Source organism: Rhinoraja longicauda, chromosome 37, assembly GCF_053455715.1.
Source record: "Rhinoraja longicauda isolate Sanriku21f chromosome 37, sRhiLon1.1, whole genome shotgun sequence".
Classification (NCBI taxonomy): Eukaryota; Metazoa; Chordata; class Chondrichthyes; order Rajiformes; family Arhynchobatidae; genus Rhinoraja; species Rhinoraja longicauda.
Genome location: NC_135989.1, coordinates 16,674,535 through 16,699,731, shown reverse-complemented (window position 1 = coordinate 16,699,731; position 25,197 = coordinate 16,674,535). Strand labels below are relative to the sequence as shown.

The 25,197-nt window shown below is 46.9% G+C and overlaps 1 protein-coding gene across 13 annotated transcripts in view; it reads right to left on the bottom strand.

Moving 5' to 3' along the window:
- Positions 1 to 25,197, bottom strand: part of LOC144610619 (adhesion G protein-coupled receptor L1-like) — a 455,971-nt gene that overhangs the window by 400,650 nt on the left and 30,124 nt on the right. For 12 of the 13 annotated variants that reach the window (XM_078429454.1, XM_078429459.1, XM_078429460.1 and 9 more), the window contains exon 2: positions 9,719 to 9,781. The exons of the other annotated variant lie outside the window; for it this stretch is intronic. The gene's annotated coding sequence lies outside the window, so the exon portion shown is untranslated. The remainder of the gene's footprint in view (positions 1 to 9,718; positions 9,782 to 25,197) is intronic. 13 annotated transcript variants of the gene reach the window in all.

Here is a 25,197-nt window from a genome sequence, read left to right as displayed (position 1 = left end):
GGATTGAACCCAGGTCTCTAGTGCTGTGAGGCAGCAACTCTACCGCTGTGTCTGAGTGCCGCCCTTATTTGATTTGATTCAGCTTCTTATCAAATACCTTCTTGAAATCTAAGTATCCAACGCACATGTTAATTCTTCAAAGAACTCCAATAAATTGATCAAACATGATATCCCTTTCACAAATCCATCTCAACCTTGTCTGGATGTTTTGAAGTGTTCCTCCACAACACTTTCAACAGTAGCATCTAATGTTTTCCCTGTGATAGATGTTATGCTAACTAGCTCATAGTAGAGGCAAGGAACTGCAGATACTGGTTTACAAAAAAAGGACACAAAGCGCTGGAGTAACTCAGCAGGTCAGGCGGCATCTCTGGAGAACACGCACAGATGGATAGGTGATGTATTGCGCTGGGTCCCTTTTCCCCTCTGAATGTGGGGGGTGGGAGGGGAAGGAGGCGGGAGAAGAAAGGTGGGAGAGATGAGGGGCAGGACAAAGCCTGGCAGGTGGATGCAGCTGAGGGGAGATTGATAGGCAGATGGTTGGACCAAGGCCAGAGATTAAAAGACAGAAGGGGTGAGACAAAATGTCACCCATCCATTCCCTCCACAGACACTGCCTGACCCACTGGGTCAACTCCAGCACTTTGCGTTTTGTTTAAGACTCTGGATAAAGTCCAATGAAAGAGGATGAGGTCTCCAATGGGGTAGATGGGAGGTCAGGACCACTGGTGAGAGGACGGTTCAGTTGCCTGATAGCATCTGGGAAGAAACTGTCCCTGAATCTGGAGGTGTGCGTTGTCACACTTCTGTACCTCTTGCCCGATGGGAGAGGGGAGAAGAGGGAGTGGCCGGGGTGAGACTGGTCCTTGATTATGTTGGTGGCCTTGCCGAGGCAGCGTGAGGTGTAGATGGAGTCAATGGAAGGGAGATTGGTTTGTGTTCTACCGCTGCACCATAGAGAGCATCCTAACACACGGCATCCCTGTGTGGTACCTCAGTTGCACGGAGGCAGAGAGGAAAGCCCTTCAGCGGGTAGTCCATAGAGCTCTGAGGACCATCGGAACACAGCTACCAGCCTTGGAGGGCATCTACAACACACGATGCCTCAGAAAAGCCATCAGCATCCACCAAGACTCTTCACACCCCTGCAACAGTCTGTTCGAACTTCTACCATCTCTCTGGCAGACGCTACAAGGCCTTCTACGCCCGCACCTCCAGACTCAGGAACAGCTTCATCCCCAGGGCCATAGCTGCTATGAACCGGTCCTGCTGAGCCGGATGGTCACATCGCACAGTGAACCGGCACAGATCTACTTGCACTTTATTCTGTTTTAAAACTGTTTCTAATTTTGATTCACTGGGTTGTATAAATTTATGCAGACTAGCTAATTAATTTATTGCATCGTATGGGAGGCGCATTCCCAATCTCGTTGTACCCCTGTACAATGACAATAAAGATATATTGTATTGTATTGTGATGGTCTGGGCTACATCCACGATTCTCTGCAATTTCTTGCCGTCTTGGATAGAGCTGTTTAGTCTAGTTTAGAGACACAGCGCAGAAACAGATGCTTCAGCCCACCGAGTCCGTGTCGACCAGCGATCCCCGTACACTAGTACTGCCGTACACTCTAAGGACAATTTACAATTTTACCAAAGCCAATTAGCCTATAAACCTGCACGTCTTTGAAGTGTGGGAGGTAACAGGAGCACCCGGAGAAAACCCACAAGGTCACGGGGAGAACGTACTAACTCTGTACACACAGCACCCGTATTCAGGATTAAACCCGGGTCTCTTGCGTTGTTAGGTGGTAACTCTACCGCTGCACCAACGTGCCACCAATATTTGAAAAACTGAGGAAATGAGGGTTATCAGGCTCTGGCCATAGACCAGACCAGAGGGGCTGAGTGGCCTTCTCCTGTTCCTACTTCCTTGCGTTTTTGTATTCACTTCTAATTCCCAGGTTACGACTATTTCTGGAATTCTCTGCAGTAAAGACTGAAGCCACGTACCTCTTTAATTCATCCATCATCTCTGTGTTTTCCATTATTAATTCCCCAGACTCACTTTCTCCATAACCAGTGCTCACTTTGTTAACTTTTATAAGTACCTACAGAAACTCTAACTACGTTTTTACATATCTGTCTGGCTCTATAATCATGTGTAAAAAGGAACTGCAGATGCTGGTTTAAACTAAAGACAGACACAAAAAGCCGGAGTAACTCAGCGGGACAGGAAGCATCTCTGGAGAGAAGGAATGGGTGACGTTTCGGGTCGAGACCCTTCTTCAGACTAGTTAAGGATGAGGGAAATGAGAGATATAGAGGGCGATGTGGAGGCAGAAAGAACAATGTATGAAAGGCAGCAGCTCTATTCTGTATGAGAGGAATATCATATCATATCATATATATACAGCCGGAAACAGGCCTTTTCGGCCCTCCAAGTCCGTGCCGCCCAGCGATCCCCGTACATTAACACTATCCTACACCCACTAGAGACAATTTTTACATTAACCCAGCCAATTAACCTACATACCTGTACGTCTTTGGAGTGTGGGAGGAAACCGAAGATCTCGGAGAAAACCCACGCAGGTCACGGGGAGAACGTACAAACTCCTTACAGTGCAGCACCCGTAGTCAGGATCGAACCTGAGTCTCCGGCGCTGCATTCGCTGTAAAGCAGCAACTCTACCGCTGCGCCACCGTGCCGCATCGGGTAGATGCACAGAGTCTCTTGCCCAGAGTAGGGGGATCGAGGACCAGAGGACATAGGCTTAAGGAGAAGGGGAAAAGATTTGATAGGAATCTGAGGGGTAACTTTTTCACACAAAGGAGGAGGTAGTTGAGGCTGGGACCATCGCAACGTTTCAGAAACAGTTTGACAGGTACATGGATAGGACAGGTTTGGGCCAAACGCAGGCAGGTGGGACTAGTGTAGCTGGGACATGTTGGCAGTGTGGGCAAGTTGGGCCGAAGGGCCTGTTTCCGTGCTGTAGTTGTTATATGGTTATATCGTTATATGGTTATATGGACTCTATAACTGTGCCACCCATTGTTCCTTGGGATGTTTTACATTATTAAAAGTGCTGTATTAGCACAAGCTTTTGAATTCCTCATTGGGACCCACATTTACGTTTACTAATTTTTTTTCATTGTACATGGTTTTAAAAGCTCTTGCAATCCATTATAATATCGTTTGCTAACTTACCTCCTATTCTATTTTCATAGTCATATTTCGCTGATTCTGACAAGTTTTCCAATCCTCAAATAAAACGTTCAGTCTTATCAAAAAATCTCATTCAAGCTTCAGAATTAATTACATTTAAGCAAGAAGCGGTTCCACAACTATATTTCTTAAAATACTGTATTTAATATGTGGTGGCTTCAAAGTTTAATTCACTTAAACTAATGAGATAAAGTAGAGGGTCAGACTTACATTAACTATTGACCTCTGAATATCGCAGAGCCAAAAAAAGGCTTTTAAATGTTACTAGACCAAGTGGACCTGTTGGGCCCAAACATTGGTACAGCATCCTCTCCTCCCCGCTCCCTCCTCCCTCTCTCCCTTCCTCCCTCCCTCCCTCCTCCACCCCCCTCCCTCCGTCCCTCCTTTTCCCCTTAGGAGATAGATTTAAACCTTAAAATGTGAATGACTTTAAAAATAACTTTAAAAATATAACACCGATTTCAATGAAACTTCTTCCATTAGCACCAAAACACACTCCGTTAGCCTACACTGTCCGTGTCGACAGTGGCCCCTGGGCCTACAGCGGCCGTCTGGGCCTACAGTGTCCGGGCCTACAGTGTCCGGGCCTACAGCGACCCCCCCCGGGCCTAGTATAGGACTAGTGCAGTCCCGTACGGGACAAACCAATCTAGCCCAATATACGGGATGTCCCGGCTAATACGGGACAGTTGGCAACCCTAGGAAAGACTGCGCGTCTTTGGAGTGTGGGAGGAAACCGGAGCACTCGGAGAAAACGCACGCAGGTCACGGGGAGAACGTACAAACTCCGTACAGACAGCACCTGTAGTCGGGATCGAACCTGGGTCTCCGGCACTGTGAGGCAGCAACTCTACCGCTGCGCCACCGTGCCTTCTAAATGTAGCTCTTTAAGTCCTAGAGGCTATGTAAACTATTTCGAGGAGGAGGTTAGTAAGTACGGGTTGATTAGTGCGGGTGTCAGAGGTTATGAGGAGAAGGCAGGAGAATGGGGTTGGGAGGGAGAGATAGATCAGCCGTGATTGAATGGCGGAGTAGATGTGATGGGCCGAATGGTCCAATTCTGCTCCTATCACTTATGACCTGATGAGGTTGTCGGAAAGAAAGGCCAACATGGCACATCATAAAATCCATGGAGGTTTGACCTGATAATTGTGTCAATTATTCAACTGGCCAATCTTCTACTAGAAACCCGAAGGTCCTTTTGTGTTGTAAAGACCTGGGCTGATCGAGGACGGCCGTGCATATTGTAGTCAGTAACTCGGACTGACTTCCACTGAAGTCTGAAGAAGGGTCTGGACCCGCAACGTCACCCATTCCTTCTCTCCTGAGATGCTGCCTGACCAGCTGAGTTACTCCAGCATTTTGTGAATAAATACCTTCGATTTGTACCAGCATCTGCAGTTATTTTCTTCCACTGCCAGTATCCAAGTCTTCCATTAAAGATCACAAATTACCCACTGCCCATTCATATTGCTGTGAACTGTAGCTGCTGTTTGGGTGTTTACGGAAAGAAATATGTATCTTGCAAATGGAACAGATGTGAGTGGGTTTTAAAAGCTTTAAATGGGATCAAATCAATATTAATTCCACAGAAGGTAAAATGACACTTAGCTTCTGCGTCAGCAGAGGGCTCAGGGTTCGAGATGAAACAAAACTCTCCACGATGCATCCAATCGTCCTTCATTGAGCTACCTCTGATTAACTCTATAGTGACGCAGTGTGGAAACAGGCCCTGTGGCCCAACTTGGCCACACCGGCCAACATGTCCCATCTACAGCTGTGCATGATCAGCCATGATCACAGTGAATGGCGGTGCTGGCTCGAAGGGCCGAATGGGCTACTCCTGCACCTATTGTCTATTGTCTATTGCACTAGTCCCACCTGCCTGCGTTTGGCCCCTATCCCTCTAAACCTGTCCTATCCATGTACCTGTCTAAATGTTTCTTAAAAGTTGCGATCGTCCCTGCCTCAACTACCTCCCTGCACGGTGGCGCAGCGGTAGAGTTGCTGCCTTACAGCGAATGCAGCGCCGGAGACTCAGGTTCGATCCTGACTACGGGTGCCGTCTGTACGGAGTTTGTACGTTCTCACCGTGACCTGCGTGGGTTTTCTCCGAGATCTTCGCTTTCCTCCCACACTCCAAAGACGTGCAGGTATGTAGGTTAATTGACTGGGTAAATGTAAAAATTGTCCCTAGTGTGTGTAGGATAGTGTTAATATGCGGGGATCGCGGGGCGGCGCGGACTCGGTGGGCCGAAGGGCCTGTTTCCGCGCTGTATCTCTAAATCTAAATCTAAAAAAAATCTACCTCCACTGTCAGCTCGTTCCATACACCCACCACCCTTTGTGTGGAAAAGTTACATCTCAGGTTCCTATTTAATCTCTTCCCCACCTTAAGCCTCTCCATACCTTCTATATCTCGGTTCCCTCTCCCCTGACTCTCAGTCGGAGGAAGGTTCTCGACCCGAAACTTCGTCCATTCCTTCTCTCCAGAGATGCTGCCTGTCCCGCTGAGTTACTCCAGCATTTTGTGTCTCTTCGGTGTAAATCGCATCTACAGTTCCTTCCTACACATTCAACCACAATGTCCTCTGGTTCTCGATTCCCCTGCTCTGGGCAAGAGATTCTGTGCAGGAGGAGGCCATTCGGCCCTTCGAGCCAGCACCGAAATTCAATGTGAACATGGCTGATCATTCTCAATCAGTACCCCGTTCCTGCCTTCTCCCCATACCCCCTGACTCCGCTATCCTTAAGAGCTCTATCTAGCTCTCTCTTGAATGCATTCAGAGAATTGGCCTCCACTGCCTTCTGAGGCGGAGAATTCGTGCTTCAGGAGAACTGTAGAGTTTTAGCACAACGTTGCACAGTGTGAAGTCACTTGCTCCATCTGGATTGTGTTGACACATTGGAAAGGCTATCCTTTACAACAAGACTTTCACCATAGCTCTGCAAAATATTGCCTTCACAGATGTATCCAATTCCCTTCTGAAAGCTATTAAATCTGCTTTCACTGTCCTTCAGGCAAGAGATTTTGGATCTTAACAATGTGCTGTGTTTAAAAAAAAACAATCTCCTCTTGCCTCTGGCTATTTTCCCAATTACCTTCAAGATTAAAGCACCAACTTCAGGCACCTGGAGCCAACACTCGAGAGGTATGTTGGTTGGATTGCAATCACTGCAGGAGCATTTGTGCTCCTCACAAACATCAGGGGACATGCTTGAATTAGGAGTGCCCTCACACGGACTGGTCATGCGGCAACCTTTAACAACCATCCATGCACGGTCACATCCTTCAGCCAAACTCACCAACTCCTTCATCAAGCTGTGTAGAAAAATAACTGCAGATGCTGGTACAAATCAACGGTATCACAAAATGCTGGAGTAACTCAGCGGGTCAGGCAGCATCTCGGGAAAGAAGGAATGGGTGACGTTTCTTCAGACTGATGTCGAGACCCTTCTTCAGTCTGAAGAAGGGTCTTGACCCGAAACGTCACCCATTCCTTCTCTCCTGAGATGCTGCCTGTCCCGCTGAGTTACTCCAGCATTTTGTGTCTACCTTCGATTTAAACCAGCATCTGCAGTTTTTTTTCCTACACAAGAACAGACCCTTTGGCCCACAATGTCTGTGCTGAACATGATACCAAAACCATCACCGACCCTCTCCCCGACGTCAGTCTGAAGAAGGGTCTCGACCCGAAACGTCACCCATTCCTTCTCTTCTGAGATGCTGCCTGACCCGCTGAGATACTCCAGCATTTTGTGATACATTGTGCCTCCTTCATCAATATCCCCAAATACCTCCTGCTCTGGATACCAAGGTTCACAATTTAATTTACTCATTCACAATTTACAAGAATGATTTCAGGCATGAGTGGGTTAGCGTTTGACAGCACAGGGCCTGTACTCACTGGAGTTTAGATGTTTGAGGGGGAACCTCATTGAAACTTACAGAATAATGAAAGGCATAGATAGAGTGGATGTGGAGAGGCTGTTTCCACTGGTGGGAGAGTCTAGGACCAGAGGTCACAGCCTCAGAATTAAAGGGCGCTCTTTTAGAAAGGAGGTGATGAGGAACTTCTTTAGTCAGAGGGTGGTGAATCTGTGGAACTCATTGCCACAGAGGGCTGTGGAGGCCAAGTCAGTGGATATTTTTGAAGCAGAGATAGACAAATTCTTGATTAGAACGGGTGTCAAGGGTTATGGGGAGAAGGCAGGAAAATGGGATTAGGAGGCAGAGATCAGCCATGATTGAATGGCAGAGTAGACTCGATGGGCCGAATGGCCTAATTCTGCTCCTATAACCTGTGAACTTGTGAAATACTCTACCACCGACAGTCTGCAAAAATTGATTCTCGACCTTGCCAAGTGTAATGGCATCAGATTGCAAACCTGGGCAAGGAAACCACAAGGAAGAAGTGTCTCGACCCGAAACGTCACCCATTCTTTCTCTCCAGAGACGCTGCCTGTCCCGCTGAGTTACTCCAGCATTTTGTGTCTACCTTCGATTTAAACCTACGCTGCACGCCCTCAATAGCAAGAATATCCTTCCTCAAATTTGGAGACCAAAACTGCACACAGTTCTCCAGGTACGGTCTCACTAGGGCCCTGTACAACTGTAGAAGGACCTTTTTGCTCCTATACTCAACTCCTCTTGTTATGAAGGCCAACATTCCATTGGCTTTCTTCACTGCCTGCTGTACCTGCATGTTTCCTTTCAGTGACTGATGCACTAGGACACCCAGATCTCGTTGTACGTCCCCTTTTCCTAACTTGACACCATTCAGATAATACTCTGCCTTCTTATTCTTACCATCTAACATTTTGTTAGAACGACAGGCACAATGTACAGATGCATTGCCTGGATGCATTTCCCTACAGTCTGCGTGTCAGTGATTGTCTGAATGATGAAGCACTCGGACAGTATTGCATCCCACTCTGGCTGTTCATAAGTGATAGGAGAAGAATTAGGCCATTCGGCCCATCAAGTTCACTCCGCCATTCAGTCATGGCTGATCTATCTCTAGAGGGACCTGAAAATAGCTGAGCACCGACGCTCCCCATCCAACCTGACAGAGCTTGAGAGGATCTGCAGAGAACAATGGGAGAGATTACCCAAATACAGGTGTGCCAAGCTTGTAGCGTCATACCCAAGAAGACTTGAAGCTGTAATCACTGCCAAAGGAGCCTCAACAAAGTACTGAGTAAAGGGTCTGAATACTTATGTAAATGTGAAATTTCAGTTATTTATTTTTAATTACTTTGCAAAAACTTCTAAACATCTGTTTTTGCTTTTTTATTATGGGGTATTGTGTGTAGATTGATGCTAAAAAAAAAAGAATTTAATCCATTTTAAAATAAGGCTGTAACGTAACAAAATGTGGAAAAGGTGAAGGGGTCTGAATACTTTCTGAATGCACTGTATCTCTGCCTTAAAAATATCCATTGACTTGGCCTCCACAGCCCTCTGTGGCAATGAGTTCCACAGATTCACCACCCTCTGACCAAAGAAGTTCCTCCTCACCTCCTTTCTAAAAGAGCGCCCTTTAATTCTGAGGCTGTGACCTCTGGTCCTAGACTCTCCCACAAGTGGAAACATTCTCTCCACATCAAGAAGGTCAAAGAGGCAGCTTCAAATTTCCTTTGGCTGTGAGGTTGTGCTTTAAAATCTAAAACCCAGAACATATCGATAGTGTATAAAACCATGAGAGGAAGACATCGGGTAGATGCACAGAGTCTCTTGCCTAGAGTAGGGGAATCATGAACCAGAGGACATAAGTTTAAGATGAGTGGGGAAAAGATTTAATAAGAATCGGAGGGGTTACATTTTTACGCATTGGGTGGTGGGTGTATGGAACGAGCTGCCGGAGGAGGTAGTTGGGGCAGGGACTATTGAAACGTTTAAGAAACATTTCGACAGGTACATGGATAGGACAGGTTTGGAGGGATATGGGCCAAGCGCAGGCAGGTGGGACTAGTGTAGAAGGGACACGTTATAGACAATAGACAACAGGTGCAGGAGTAGGCCATTCGGCCCTTCGAGTCAGCACCACCATTCAATGTGATCATGGCTGATCATCCACAATCAGTACCCCGTTCCTGCCTTCTCCCCATACTCCCCTGACTCCGCTATCTTTAAGAGCTCTATCTAACTCCCACTTAGCATCCAGAGAATCGGCCTCCACTGCCTTCTGAGGCAGAGAATTCCACAGATTTACAACTCTGACTGAAAAAGTTTTTCCTCATCTCCGTTCTAAATGGCTCACCCCTTTATTCTTAAACTGTGGCCCCTGTTGGTTGGTGTGGGCAAGTTGGGCCACAGGACTTGTTTCCACGCTGTAAGACTATGACCATGACTCTTTATCTTAATTGCCATTGTATTTTTATAGACACAGCTGTGAAGTCTTTTCATCCCTGTCTTTTTTCCTCTTGTATACACAAACAGGGAAATGCACACTCGAACCCGCGATTAAAGGAACTAAAATCAATTCCTACCTCCATCTGCACTCCCCTGAGCCTCTTAATGTATCTGTCTTCGCATCCACATTACGAGTGAAACTGGAAAGCAAGAAGATGAGGACAGAGTGACTCCGTGCAGAGATTCACTTCACTCGACAGCTCCATCAGACACAATTAAACACAATTAAACCAGCTGCCACGGTGGCGCAGCGGTAGAGTTGCTGCCTCACAGCGCCAGAGACCCGGGTTCCATCCTGACCACGGGTGCTGTCTGTACGGAGTTTGTACGTTCTCCCAGTGACCTGCGTGGGTTTTCTCCAGCAGCACAATACAATGCCCTGACAGAAAATTCTCACTCACCTATTTTTAACTGGTAATTGAGAAGTGAAGATAGGCACAAAATTCTGGGGTAACACAACGGGTCAGAAAGCATCTCTGGTGAAAAGGAATGGGTAATGTTTTACGGAGTTTATACGTTCTCCCAGTCAACTGCGTGGGTTTTCTCCGGGTGCTCCGGTTTCCTCCCACACTCCAAAGAAGTGCCAGTTTGTAGGTTAATTGGCTTTGGTACAAATTGTAAATTGTCCCTAGTGTGTGTAGGATAGTACTAGTGTGTGGGGATCGCTGGACTCGGTGGGTCGAAGGGCCTGTTTTTGCGCTGTATCTCTAAACTAAACTAAACTCATTACATGTTCAAGGCACGTCAACCGTTGAACTCTGTCCTAGATATTCAGCGCCAGAGACAAGTGTTCGATCCCGACTAGGGCGGCACGGTAGCGCAGCGGTAGAGTTGCTGCTTTACAGCGAATGCAGCGCCGGAGACACAGGTTCGATCCTGACTACGGGTGCTGCACTGTAAGGAGTTTGTACGTTCTCCCCGTGACCTGCGTGGGTTTTCTCCGAGATCTTCGGTTTCCTCCCACACTCCAAAGACGTACAGGTATGTAGGTTAATTGGCTGGGCAAATGTAAAAATTGTCCCTAGTGGGTGTAGGATAGTGTTAATGTACGGGGATCACTGGGCGGCACGGACTTGGAGGGCCGAAAAGGCCTGTTTCCGGCTGTAGATATATGATATGATATGATATGATACAGCTGCTGTCTGTACGACGTGACATGCGTGGGTTTTCCTCCGAAATCTTCGGTTTCCTCCCACACTCCAAAGACGTACAGGTTTGTAGGTTAATTGGCTTGATAAAGATGCACATTGGCCCTAGTGTGTGCAGGGTAGTGTTAGTGTGTGGGGATCGCTGGTCGGCGCGGACTCGGTGGGTCGAAGGGCCTGTTTTTGCGCTGTATCTCTAAACTAAACTCATTACATGTTGACTCCAGGCAGGTCAACTGGTGAACTCTGTCCTAGATAGTGGTGTGCTCAGAAGAAGTGTCTCGACACAAAACATTACCCATTCCTTTTCACCAGAGATGCTTTCTGACCCGCTGAGTTACCCCAGAATATTCTGCCTATCTTCACTTCTCAAATGCCAGTTGAAAATAGGTGAGTGAGAATTTTCTGTTAGGGCATTGTATTGTGCTGGACACCATTGCTCACCCTCCTCTTCTTCACTCACTGCCCGACATCAGCTCCTTGTATTTACATTGTTCCCCACTCACACTTGCCCCGTTGGTGTAAGGGGTGACTCAGGGACGCAGCGGTAGAGGTAGTACAGAAGTGTGAAAACGCACACCTCTAGATTCAGGGGCAGCTTCTTCCCGGCTGTTATCGGGCAACTGAACCGTCCCACCACAACCAGAGAGCAGTGCTGAACTACTATCTACCTCATTGGTGACCCTCGGCCTATCCTTGATCGGACTTTGCTGGCTTTACCTTGCACTAAACGTTAGCATGTATCTATACACTGTAAATGGCTCGATTGTAATTGTGTGTTGTCTTTCTGCTGACTGGTTACATAGAAACATAGAAAATAGGTGCAGGAGTAGGCCATTCGGCCCTTCGAGCCTGCACCGCCATTCAATATGATCATGGCTGATCATCCAGCTCAGTAACCTGTACCTGCCTTCTCTCCATACCCCCTGATCCCTTTAGCCACAAGGGCCACATCTAACTCCCTCTTAAATATAGCCAATGAACTGGCCTCAACTACCTTCTGTGGCAGAGAATTCCACAGACTCACCACTCTCTGTGTGAAGAAATGTTTTCTCATCTCGGTCCTAAAAGACTTCCCCCTTATCCTTAAGCTGTGACCCCTGGTTCTGGACTCCCCCAACATCGGGAACAATCTTCCCGCATCTAGCCTCTCCAACCCCTTAAGAATTTTATATGTTTCTATAAGATCCCCCCTCAGTCTTCTAAATTCCAGCGAGTACAAGCCTAGTCTATCCAGTCTTTCTTCATATGAAAGTCCTGCCATCCCAGGGATCAATCTGGTGAACCTTCCCGGTACTCCCTCTAAGGCTAGAATGGTTAGCACGCAACAAAGGCTTTTCACTGTACCTCGGTACACGTGACAATAAACTACACTGAACTGAATTGCTGCTTTACAGCACCAAATCCACTCTTGGATCCACATCGAATCCACTCTCTCAATCCCATTCTCCTGCCTTTTCCGCTGACACCCTAATCAAAAATCTATCAATCTCCACCTTAACAATATCCACTGACTTGGCCTCCACAGCCGTCTGTGGCAATGAATTCCACAGGTTCACCACCCTCTGACTAAATAAATTCCTCCTCATCTCCTTCCTAAAGGTACGTCCTTTTATTCTGAAGCTGTGGCCTCTGTCCCTAGATTCTCCCAACAAACAGACACATCCTCTCCACATCCACTCTATCCCGGCCTGGATAATAGAAGTAACAAGAACTGACAATGAACACTGTTTCAAATTGAACAGTGGCTGCAAGATGTTCAGAGAGTGGAGCTGAGTTTGGTTTATTGTCACGTGTAACGAGGTACAGTGAAAAGCTATTGCTGGGTGCTAACCAATCTGCGGAAAGACAATACATGATTGTAACCGAACCATCCACTGTGTACAGATATACGAAAAAGAGAATAACTTGAATAACATTTAGTGCAAGATAACGTCCAGTTAGGTCTGATCAAAGATGGTTTCGCTCAACACCTTCGCTCAGTCCGCCTTAACCAACCTGATCTCCCTGTGGTTCAGCACTTCAACTCCCCCTCCCACTCCCAGTCTGACCCTTCTGTCATGGGCCTCCTCCATTGTTATAGTGAGGCCCAGTGCAAATTGGAGGAACAGCATCTCATATTTCGCTTGGGCAGCTTACACCCCAGAGGTATGAACATTGACTTCTCCAACTTCAGATAGTTCCTCTGTCCCTCTCTTTCCCCTCTCCCTTCCCAGTTCTCTCACTAGTCTATTTATTCACAAAATGCTGGAGTAACTCAGCAGGTCAGGCAGCATCTCGGGAGAGAAGGAATGGGTGACGTTTCGGGTCGAGACCCTTCTTCAGTCTGAATTACTCCAGCATTTTGTGAATAAATCGATTTGTACCAGCATCTGCAGTTATTTTCTTATATCTCTCACTAGTCTTCCTGTCTCCCACAACATCCTATCTCTGTCCCACCCCCTCCCCTGACATCAGTCTGAAGAAGGGTCTCGACCCGAAACGTCACCCATTCCTTCTCTCCAGAGATGCTGCCCGTCCCGCTGAGATACTTCAGCATTTTGCGTCTATCTTCGAACCCAATTCTGGATACTTTAAGAGGCTCTTGAGTGTGTTGAACAAGGAAATTAAAGATCTCCTCAAATCTTTATATAGAATTGCTGAACTAGTTTAGTTTAGAGATACAGCGCAGAAACAGGCCCTTCGACCCATCGGTTCCGCGCCGACCAGCGATCCCCACATACTAACACTATCCTACACAAACTAGGGACAATTTACAATTTTACCGAAGACAATTAACCTACAAGCCTGTACGTCTTTGGAGTGTGGGAGGAAACCGGAGCACCCAGAGAAAACCCACGCAGGTCATGGGGAGAACATACAAACTCGTACAGACGTAGTTGGGATCAAACCCGGGTCTCTGGCGCTGTGAGGCAGCAACTCTACCGCCGCGCCACCAGGGACAACGATAGACAGAACGAGATGTGGTTGTTTATACATCGAACAGAGTAGTGGGAGTTTTAAAAAGTAGTTAAATCCACTGTTGATTTAAATGAAGAAACCATGGAAGATTTTAGCACCAAAGGGCAGTTTTTAAGGTGACACACGACAAAACATTTTGACGCATTGTGTGGTTAGAATTTAGAATGCAGTATTTGAGAGATGTTAAAAAACATTGAATAAATACTTGAAGAAGAAACAAAATATCTTTGGAAAAGGACAGGCTCAGCGGTAGAGTTGCTGCCTCACAGCGCCAGAGACCCAGAATCCATCCTGACTACGGGTGCTGTCTATACGGAGTTTGCATGTTCTCCCCGTTACTGCATGGGTTTCCTTTGGGTGATCTGGTTAAACAAAATGTAAATTGTCCCTGGTGTGTGTGGGATAGTACTAGTGGACAGGGTGATCGCTGGTCGGCGTGGACTCGGTGGGACGATGGGCCTGTTTCTACGCTGTGTCTCTAAGCCTAACTGAACTATGCAGGGCAGTAAGACAAACATATTGCTCTTTGAAAGAGCTGGGTTAATTGTCAACTATTCCATGATTCCATTCGGCAAACCCTTTCCCCATTGGTCTGAGTGCCTGTGTGCTAATAGGTTTTGCAAAGACATTCAGAGAATCATAGTCTTTGTGCAGAAACAGCCCGCTCAGCCCATCGTTACTACTAGCCCCATGTGAAGCTTTTGACCCAATCCCAATAGCAGTTAATGGATATTTGGACAGGTACTTGGATATTAAAGGTTCTTAGAGTCACAGAGTGATACAACGTTGAGACAGGCCTTTCAACCCAACTAACCAACATGTCCCGTCTACACTAGTCCCACCTGCCTGCGTTTGGTCCATATCCCTCCAAACCTGTCCTATCCACGAACCTGTCTAACTGTTTCTTAAACGTTGTGATAGTCCCAGTCTCAACTACCTCCTCTGGCAGCTTGTTCCATTCACCCACCACCCTTGGTGTAAAAAAGTTACCCCTCGGATTCCTATTAAATCTTTCCCCCCCTCACCTTAAACCTATGATCAGATGGATGTGAGCCAAACGTGGACAAATTAGATTAGCTTAGATGGGGCATCTTGGAGGATTTGACCAAAGGGACTGTTTCCACAATGTTTGCCTTTATGACCAGTGCTATCAGGCAGCTTATGCTATCAGGCACTGGAATTTAGAAGGATGAGAGGGGATCTTATCGAAACGTATAAGATTATTAAGGGGTTGGACACGTTAGAGGCAGGAAACATGTTCCCAATGATGGGGAAGTCCAGAACCAGGGGCCACAGTTTAAGAATAAGGTGTAGGCCATTTAGAACTGAGATGAGGAAAATCTTTTTCAGTCAGAGAGTTGTGAATCTGTGGAATTCTCTGCCTCAGATGGCAGTGGAGGCCAATTCTCTGAATACATTCAAGAGAGAGCTAGATAGAGCTCTTAAGGATAGCGGAGTCAGGGGGTATGGGGAGAAGGCAGGAACGGGGTACTGATTGAGAATGATCAGCCATGATCACATTGAATGGTGGTGCTGCCTCGAAGGGCCGAATGACCTACTCCTGCACCTATTGTCTATTGTCTATTGTCTAAAATATTCCTTGATATTTTGCTGACTGGAGACTAGAAACTGATGGATCAGTTCAGCCTAAAATGGATTTGTCCTTCAGAAAAAAAAGCTTTTTTCCCTCAAAAGTCTCTACTCAACGTATTGTATGAAATCTAATTTCAAATAATTGAAAAAGACCTGCAGTGATCATCAGTGGTTACAGATTACATTGTAGTTTGGTCTGTTCATTTGTACATTAAAGTACGCTGTGATATAATTTTAGGAATGAGTGGGTTAGCATATGAGGAGCGTTTGACAACACTGGGCCTGTACTCGCTGGAGTTTAGAAGGTTGAGGGGGGACCTCATTGAAACTTACAGAACAATGAAAGGCATAGATAGAGTGGATGTGCAGAGGATGTTTCCACTGGTGGGAGAGTCTAGGACCAGACGTCACAGCCTCAAAATTAAAGGGCGCTCTTTTAGAAAGGAGGTGAGAAGGAACTTCTTTAGTGAGAGGGTAGTGAATCTATGGAACTCATTGCCACAGAGGGGTGTGGAGGTCAAGTCAGTGGATATTTTTAAGGCAGAGATAGACAATTTCTTGATTAGAACGGGTGTCAAGGGTTATGGGGAGAAGGCAGGGAAATGGGATTAAGAGGCAGAGATCAGCCATGATTGAATGGCGGAGTAGACTCGATGGGCCGAATGGCCTAATTCTGCTCCTAGTACCCACGACCGTGCAGCCATGTACAAATCTAATTCAATTTTCAAATTCGCAGCCGACACCACCTTTGTTGGCCGGATATCAAATAATGATGAGACGGAGAAGTGGAAGGAGATGGAAAACCTTGTGTCCTGGTGTCGACACAACAACATTTCTCTCGGTGTCAGCAAGACAAAGGAGATAGTGACCGACATCAGGAAGCAAACATATCCCAGGATACATATCCCAGTTTGCATTGACAGTTCCAAAGTAGAGATGGTGGGAAACTTCAAATTCCTAGGAGTCAAAATCACCAACAACTTCTCCTGGACCACCCATATTGAATCAACGACCAAGAACGCTCACCAACGCCTCGACTTCCTTCGAAGGCTTAGGAAGTTCGGCAAATCCCTTACAACTCTCACCAACTTCTACAGATGCACCATAGAGAGCATTTTATCGGGAAGCATCACAGCTTGGTTTGGGAGCAGCTCCATCCAAGACCGCGAGAAATTGCAGCGAATTATGGACGCAGCCCAGACCATCACACAAACCAGCCTCCCTTCCACTGACTCCATCTACACCTCACGCTGCCTCGGCAAGGCCAGCAGCATAATCAAGGACCAGTCTCACCCCGGCCACTCCCTCTTCTCCCCTCTCCCATCGGGCAAGAGGTACAGAAGTGTGAAAACGCACACCTCCAGATTCAGGGACAGTTTCTTCCCGGCTGTTATCAGGCAACTGAACCATCCCACCACAACCAGAGAGCAGTGCTGAACTACTATCCACCTCATTGGTGACCCTCGGACTGTCTTCAATCGGACTTTGCTGGCTTTACCTTGCTCTAAACGTTATTCCCTTATCATGTATCTGTACACTGTAAATGGCTCGATTGTAATCACGTATTGTCTTTCCGCTGACTGGTTAGCACGCAACAGAAGCTTTTCACTGTACCTCGGCACACGTAACAGTAAACTAAACGGTAAAGCCGTAAAGATAAATTATTGGAAAGGCAATTAATTGAATCTGGTGGCCCTGCTGGTTTTGGAATTGTTACCAGTGAGAAGTGTTTTTAATTAGCTCCAAAGATGACACTGCCTTGGGCTCAGGTCCCTCGTGTCCACAGCCACTTCATCTGACTTGGTCGGCTTCTGCTGACCTGCACGAAGCAACAGTGGTGGATCTGATTGGATACTGTTGGCCTCCCCTTCTCAATGATCAGTTCCTGAGGGTGCTGTGGACGGAGCTTGTAATTATAGATCATTCTCTTCCATTATAAATGAGAAGATAAGATTTTATAGATATAAAATTCAGGTCAGAATGTTTGACTGTAAAATGGGGATGAAATTACATCTGTCCCTTGTCTAATTATGCCAATGCTCTCTAACTTTTCTTGAATCTAAGGACAACAGTTGATCCCAATTTCCTATATCTAAGGCCACAAGACACTGTCTGGCGTATTTATATATTTTTTATTGAGAATACCAAGGTGAAGCTGATAGTTTGGGGATGAGTGTGAGTGAAATCAAGGCTAAGTCAAGGAAATTAATTTAGTAGCCTCTAGTCGAATGGGGAAAGTTCATGAGTTCACAAGTGATAGGAGCAGAATTAGGCCATTCGGCCCATCAAGTCTACTCCACCGATCAATCATGGCTGATCTATCTCTCCGTCCCAACCCCATTCTCCAGCCTTCTCCCCATAACCCCTGACACCCGTACTAATCAGGGGCCTAATGGTTTTGACGTCTTGATGGAATTAGCAGGTAGACATATTGCAGAGGTTGTAAAGTTGTGGAGCACATTGTTGCAGGACCACTGCCTCACAGCGCTAGAGATTTATATCAATCCAATTAACCTACAAACCTGTACGTCTTTGGAGTGTGGGAGGAAACTGAAGATCTCGGAGAAAACCCACGCAGGTCACGGGGAGAACGTACAAACTCCGTACAGACAGCACCCGTAGTCGGGATCGAACCCGGGTCTCCGGCGCTGCATTCGCTGTAAAGCAGCAACTGTACCGCTGCGCCACCGTTTAACAACATCTTTCCTATAACGGTGTGACTGAAACTGAACACAACTGTAACATGACCTGTCAATTTCTACGCTCAATGCTCTGACTGATGAAGGCCAAAGTGCCTTCTTGACCACCGGCCAGTTTATTCAGATGCTCCAGTTTCCTCCTATATCTCTTGGGGATGTGCGAACTAGTGGGTTAACTGGTCTCTGTAAAGTACCCACAGTGTGTAGGTAAGTGGTGGAATCTGGGGGGAATTAATGAGATTAGATTTAGAGATGCAGCGTGAAACAGGCCCTTCGGCCCACCGAGTCCGTGCCGCCCAGCGATCCCCGCACATTAACACTATCCTACACACACTAGGGATAATTTTTACATATTACCCAGTCAATTAACCTACATACCTGTACGTCTTTGGAGTGTGGGAGGAAACCGAAGATCTCGGAGAAAACCCACGCAGGTCACGGGGAGAACGTACAAACTCCGTACAGACGGCGCCCGTAGTCAGGATCAAACCTGAGTCTCCGGCGCTGCATTCGCTGTAAGGCAGCAACTCTACCGCTGCGCCACCGTGCCGCCCTTAAAATGCAGAATATATCTCATCTATCAACTCACAGATTTTAGTTATTTTCTCATATATTTCTCAGATTAATCTCCCAATTAATGAGTGAGAGAGTCTAGGACCAGAGGCCACAGCCTCAGAATAAAAGGACGTACCTTTAGAAAGATGAGGAGGAATTTCTTTAGTCAGAGGGCGGTGAATCTGTGGAATTCATTGCACAGAAGGCTGTGGAGGCCAAAGTTACTAGCGGATCAAGATAGACCACTCGACCCTAAAAACCGTGGTAGGTCACGGCACCATTTTAGTAGGCAGAAACTTGCAGAAACATTTAAAAAGAAAAATAACTAAAATCTGTGAATTGATAGATGAGATATATTCTGCATTTTAATGGTATCATCACACATACTGTTCCCCCAAAACACTGATTACACTGCGAGAGGCAGAGCGAACGGCGGGTTTGCTTACTAAAATGGTGGACATTACACTTCTTTGCGTACTTTACTAAAATGGTGGACATTACACTTCTTTGCGTACTTTACTAAAATGGTGGACATTACACTTCAGTATAGGCGATTTCAACGGAGTGGTCCATCTTACTCCTCTAGTACCTTTGGTGGAGGCCAAGTCAATGGATATATTTAATGTGGAGATTGATAGTTTCTCGATTAGTACGGGTACAAAGGTTATGGGGAGAAGGCAGGAGAATGGGGTTGAGAGGAAAGTTAGAACAGCCGTGATAAGATACGATAGATCTTTATTTATCCCAGGAGGGATATTTATCTGCCAACAGTCATAGAACACACAAAATGCATGAAACATGAGATTAAAGTGACGAATGGAAAGGATTGGGGATGTGCAAAGATTGGGGGGGAGGGGAGTACCCCACGACAGAAGGGGGAGGAGTACACCGTCTCCCCTCCCCCCCCCCCCCTCACCAATCTCAATGGCCTAGTAGACTTGATGGGCCGAATGGCCTCATTCTGCTTCCGTCACTTATGAGATTGCGGGAGAATACAAAATAGGGTTAGTACGGGATTAGTGCAAATGGCTGGCAAGGACTCAGTGGGTTGGAGGGCCATGCAGGTCTATTACTCTGGGACTGGGACAAGGGGGAGCAGTGACACAGATACGAGTACTTAGAGCTAAACTATATCCGAGATATTTCAGGGACAGTTTCTTCCCAGCTGTTATCAGGCAACTGAACCATCCCACCGCGACCAACTACGATCTACCTCATTGGTGACCCTCAGACTATCTTTGATCGGGCTTGTACTCGCTGGAATTTAGAAGATTGAGGGGGGATCTTATAGAAACTTACAAAATTCTTAAGGGGTTGGACAGGCTAGATGCAGGAAAATTGTTTCCGATGTTGGGGAAGTCCAGAACAAGGGGTCACAGTTTAAGGATAAGGGGGAAGTCTTTTAGGACCGAGATGAGAAAGTTTTTTTTCACACAGAGTGGTGAATCTGTGGAATTCTCTGCCACAGAAGGTAGTTGAGGCCAGTTCATTGGCTATATTTAAGAGGGAGTTAGATGTGGCCCTTGTGGCTAAAGGGATCAGGGGGTATGGAGAGAAGGCAGGTACGGGATACTGAGTTGGATGATCAGCCATGATCATATTGAATGGCGGTGCAGGCTCGAAGGGCCGAATGGCCTACTCCTGCACCTATTTTCTATGTTTCTATGTTTCTATGTTTACCTTGCAATAAGCGTTATTCCCTTTATCATGTATCTGTACACTGTAAATAGCTCGACTGTAATCGTGTGTTGTCTTTCCGCAGACTGGTTAGCACGCAACAAAAAAGCTTTTCACTGTACCTCGGTACACGTGACAATAAGCAAAACTGTTCTTGTTGTTGCAAGATAATGCAGACCATTGACTGCCATCTGAGATCCCTCACCAGTCCGCCAACACATTAAATGTATCGTTGTGCGGACAGATGGTATTTCACCTCAACCACTTCCTGATATCGAACCACTATTTCAGTGCGGAAATAACAAAAAGAGCTCAGTGTTACACAGAAGAATTTATCATATCATATCATATATATACAGCCGGAAACAGGCCTTTTCGGCCCTCCAAGTCCGTGCCGCCCAGCGATCCCCGTAACATTAACACTATCCTACACCCACTAGGGACAATTTTTACATTTACCCAGCCAATTAACCTTCATACCTGTACGTCTTTGGAGTCACATTGAAGCTAATAATGCATTCAGGAACATCAGTGTTGGTGGAGCAGGTAATGATTCACACCAAATCACTTGGATGGGAGTTAGGCATGAATGCGTTGAGGAATAATGGGCAGCACGGTGGCTCAGCAGTAGAGCTCCAGAGATCCAGGTTCGATCCTGGCCTGGGGTGCTGTCTGTGTGGAGTTTGCACATTCTCACTGCGACCGCCCGACTTTCCTCTGGGTACTTTGGTTTCCCCCCAAGTCCCAATGACGCGCGGGTTCCACTGATCGTGTTGGAAGGAACTGCAGATGCTGGTTTACACCGAAGATAGACACAAAATGCTGGAGTAACTCAGCCGGTCAGGCAGCATCTCTGGGGAAAAGGAACAGGTGACGTTTCGGGTCAGGACTTTTCTTCAGCCCGAACGTAACTTCTTCAAAGTAGGCATACCTTGAGGAGATTTTACAGCGGAGCAGACAAAAGGAACTGCAGATGGACACAAAATGCTGGAGTAACTCAGCGGGACAGGCAGCATCTCTGGAGAGAAGGAATGGGTGACGTTTCGGGTCGAGACCCTTCTTCTAACTGACCTGACTATGGGCACTCTGGCTCTGTAGGGCAGCAACTCTACCACTGCATCATTGAGCTGCCCTGTTCTGAACATGGATAGATGACGTTTGGATTCGACTTTCAGGCTGAGAAAGGGCCATGACCCGAAATGTCACCTATCCATGTTCTCCAGAGATGCTGCCTGACCCGCTGAGTTACTCCAGCACTCTGTGGAACGTCACCTATCCATGTTCTCCAGAGATGCTGCCTGACCCGCTGAGTTACTCCAGCACTTTGTGAAACGTCACCTATCCATGTTCTCCAGAGATGCTGCCTGACCCGCTGAGTTACTCCAGCACTCTGTGGAACGTCACCTATCCATGTTCTCCAGAGATGCTGCCTGTCCCGCTGAGATACTCCAGCACTCTGTGGAACGTCACCTATCCATGTTCTCCAGAGATGCTGCCTGACCCGCTGAGTTACTCCGTTACGCTGTGTCTTTTTCTTTGTAAACCAGCGTTTCTGGTTCCTTATTTCTCACAGATCGCTGTTGGATCTTTTTTCTGGCCTTTCCTCTGTTTTCTGTCTCTATCGATTGTCCTCAACCTCTGTGTGAACTTTAGACTTTGTCTCTGGAACTGTTATCACAACTGAATCACAACGTTTAAGAAACATTTAGACAGGTGCATGGAGAGGGCAGGTTTAAGAGGGATATGGGCCAAATGCAGGCAGGTGGGACCACTGCAGATGGGGCATGTTGGTCGGTGTGGGCAAGTTGGGCCGAAGGACCTGTTTCTGTACTATATAATTCTATGATTACTTTATGAATCAATGTTATGCTACAATGCTGGAAACTATATCCCACACACTCTATCTTTCCCTTTGCTCTACCTATTATCATTAAGTCTGGCTTGATTGTATTTTTGTCTATCATATCATATCATATATATATATACAGCCGGAAACAGGCCTTTTTCGGCCCACCAAGTCCGTGCCGCCCAGCGATCCCCGTACATTAACACTATCCTACAGCTACACCCACTAGGGACAATTTTTACATTTACCCAGCCAATTAACCTACATACCTGTACGTCTTTGTACTAGTATTATTTATTTTCATTGGATACTTCAAAGCTGAAATAGCTCAGCTTAGTTTAGAGATACAGCGCGGTAACAGGCCCTTCGGCCCACCGAGTCACCACCGCCCAGCGATCCCCGCGCACTAACACTATCCTACACACACTAGGGACAATTTTACAATTTATACCAACAAACCTGCACGTCTTTGGAGATCGGGTGGAAACCGGAGATCCTGGAGAAAACCCACGCAGGTCACGGGGAGAACGGACAAACTCCGTACAGACAGCACCCGTAGTCAGGATCAAACTCGGGTCTCTGTCACTGTAAGGCAGCAACTCTACCGCTGCGCCACCGTGCCGCCCGTCGGGAGAGCATTCGACTGAAGATCTAAAGGTCCCTGGTTCGATCCCAGGTTCATCCTCTATCCCAAGGGCAAATACATGTAAAAAGAGGCTTATTCTTTGCTCAAGGATCCATATCTATCGTCTGTTCTTTCGTCCATGACAACACTCTCTTGATTCTGGTACATAACATGACTGAGAACCTTGCACCTTGTTCCAGTCCAGCCTCACTCTACCTGTAGGTTAAACATGTCCCATTCCTTCTCTCCAGAGATGCTGCCTGTCCCGCTGAGTTACTCCAGCATTTTGTGTCTATCTTTGGTTAAACGTGTCCACTTCCAGACTGTCCTCACGTTGTTAAATTAACTAGGGGCTGTAAGTGATAAATGGTCTACATGTATAGGATGGAACTGCAGATGCTGGTTTACACCAAAGACAGACACAACATGCTAGAGTAACTCAGCGGGACAGGCAGCATCTCTGGAAAGAAGGAATGGGTGACTTCAGAAGAAGGGTCTCGACCCAAAATGTCACCCATTCCTTCTACCCAGAGATGCTGCTTATCACACTGAGTTACTCTAGCATTTTAGATTTTTTTTTTAGATTTAGAGACACAGCGCAGAAACAGGCCCTTCGGTCCACCGGGTCCGTGCCGCCCAGCGATCCCCGCACATTAACACTATCCTACACACACTAGGGACAATTTTTACATTTGCCCAGCCAATTAACCTACATACCTGTACGTCTTTGGAGTGTGGGAGGAAACCGAAGATCTCGGAGAAAATCCACGCAGGTCACGGGGAGAACGTACAAACGGCGCCTGTAGTCAGGATGGAACATGAGTCTCCGGCGCCGCATTCGCTGTAAGGCAGCAACTCTACCGCTGCGCCACCGTGCCGCCTATTTTGTGTCTATCTTAAATGTTCTACACGTATGGCTGTACTGTAAGTACAGCTTTAACAGCTTCTAGTTAGTTGTAGCGACCATGGAGAATGGTCTAGGTCGTCGAACCCTCGGATTGGCCAGCGAGGTCACGTGGGAACGCGACCATGGGGATTGGTCCAGGGAAGGACATCGCTGATTGGCCAGCGATGTCATGGGTGCGTTTGGCGCCTGATTTAGTTAGTTCGGCTAAGTCTTCAAGGAAGACAGTAAGTTTATATTGGTTGTCCTGCGACTTGTTGTTTTGATTCTGTATTCGTGTATTGCGGTTGCAATAAACTTCATCTACAACTACAAGTTTCGGACTCGCCATATAGTCATAGAATCATGAAACACAGTGCAGCACGGTGGCGCAGCGGTAGAGTTGCTGCCTCACAGCGCCGGAGACCCGGGTTCAATCCCGACTACGGGTGCTGTCTGTACCGAGTCTGCACATTCTCTCTGTGACCGTGTGGGTTTTCTCCGGGTGCTCCGGTTCCCTCCCACACTCCGGGTTTGTAGGTTAATTGACTTCTTTAAATTGTCCCTAGTGTGTAGGGTAGAACTAGTGCACAGGCGATCGTTGGTCGGCCTGATTCAACGATGTATCTCTAAACTAAATCTGCACACTAGGCTTATCTCGTTGGACTGATTCTTACCTCGTTGGACTGATTCTACAACTAACTCAGTACCAGAGTTGCCAACTGTCCCGTATTAGCCGGGACATCCCTTATGTTGGGCTAAATTGGGTTGTCCCGTACGGGACCGCCCTTGTCCCATATTAGTAGGGTTGCCAACTTCCTCGCTCCCAAATAAGGGACAAAGGGTGACGTCACCGCCCCGCGTCCCACGTGACCTCACCCAGCCAGCGGCCACGTGCTCCCGCTCCACCAATGGCGGCCGCCCGGGCCGGGAGCACGTGGCTGCTGGCTGGGTGAGGTCACGTGGGGCGCGGGGCGGTGACGTCACCTTGTCCCGTATTTGGGAGCGAGGAAGTTGGCAACCCCTCTCAGTACTGAAGCACAGGAATAAACTCCATGTCTTTCTACAGCAGAGAGGCAGCTGGGGAGAACAGGACAGTGGGCTCTGGTCAACAGAAACATTAAAGACCATAAACTCTGGGCTTGGAAAGGAAATGATTCATGCAGAATAAATCCAATATTTCATTTCTGTAACAAGCTGAATAATACAAATAGCCTTGTATGCTACTCAATTCCTTTTCTATTCAAGCAGATAATTACTTATTTAACAAATAATTACCTGATCTGACTTATTAATTACTCAGATTAAGTTATGCTGCAAGAACTCTTTAAAAAAAAGGCAAAGTTTAATCCGGTTTCAACTCATTGCTCAGCAAAATAGGAGTCGGGAACTTTAACCGATTAATCCCATAACACACTCACTGATACAGATTCATTCACAAAGTCACACACACACACACTCAAACACACACACACTCTCACACACACTCACACACTCTCTCACACGCACACTCTCACACACACCCACTGGTACAGATTCAATCACACACACTCACACTCACTCAAACGGACA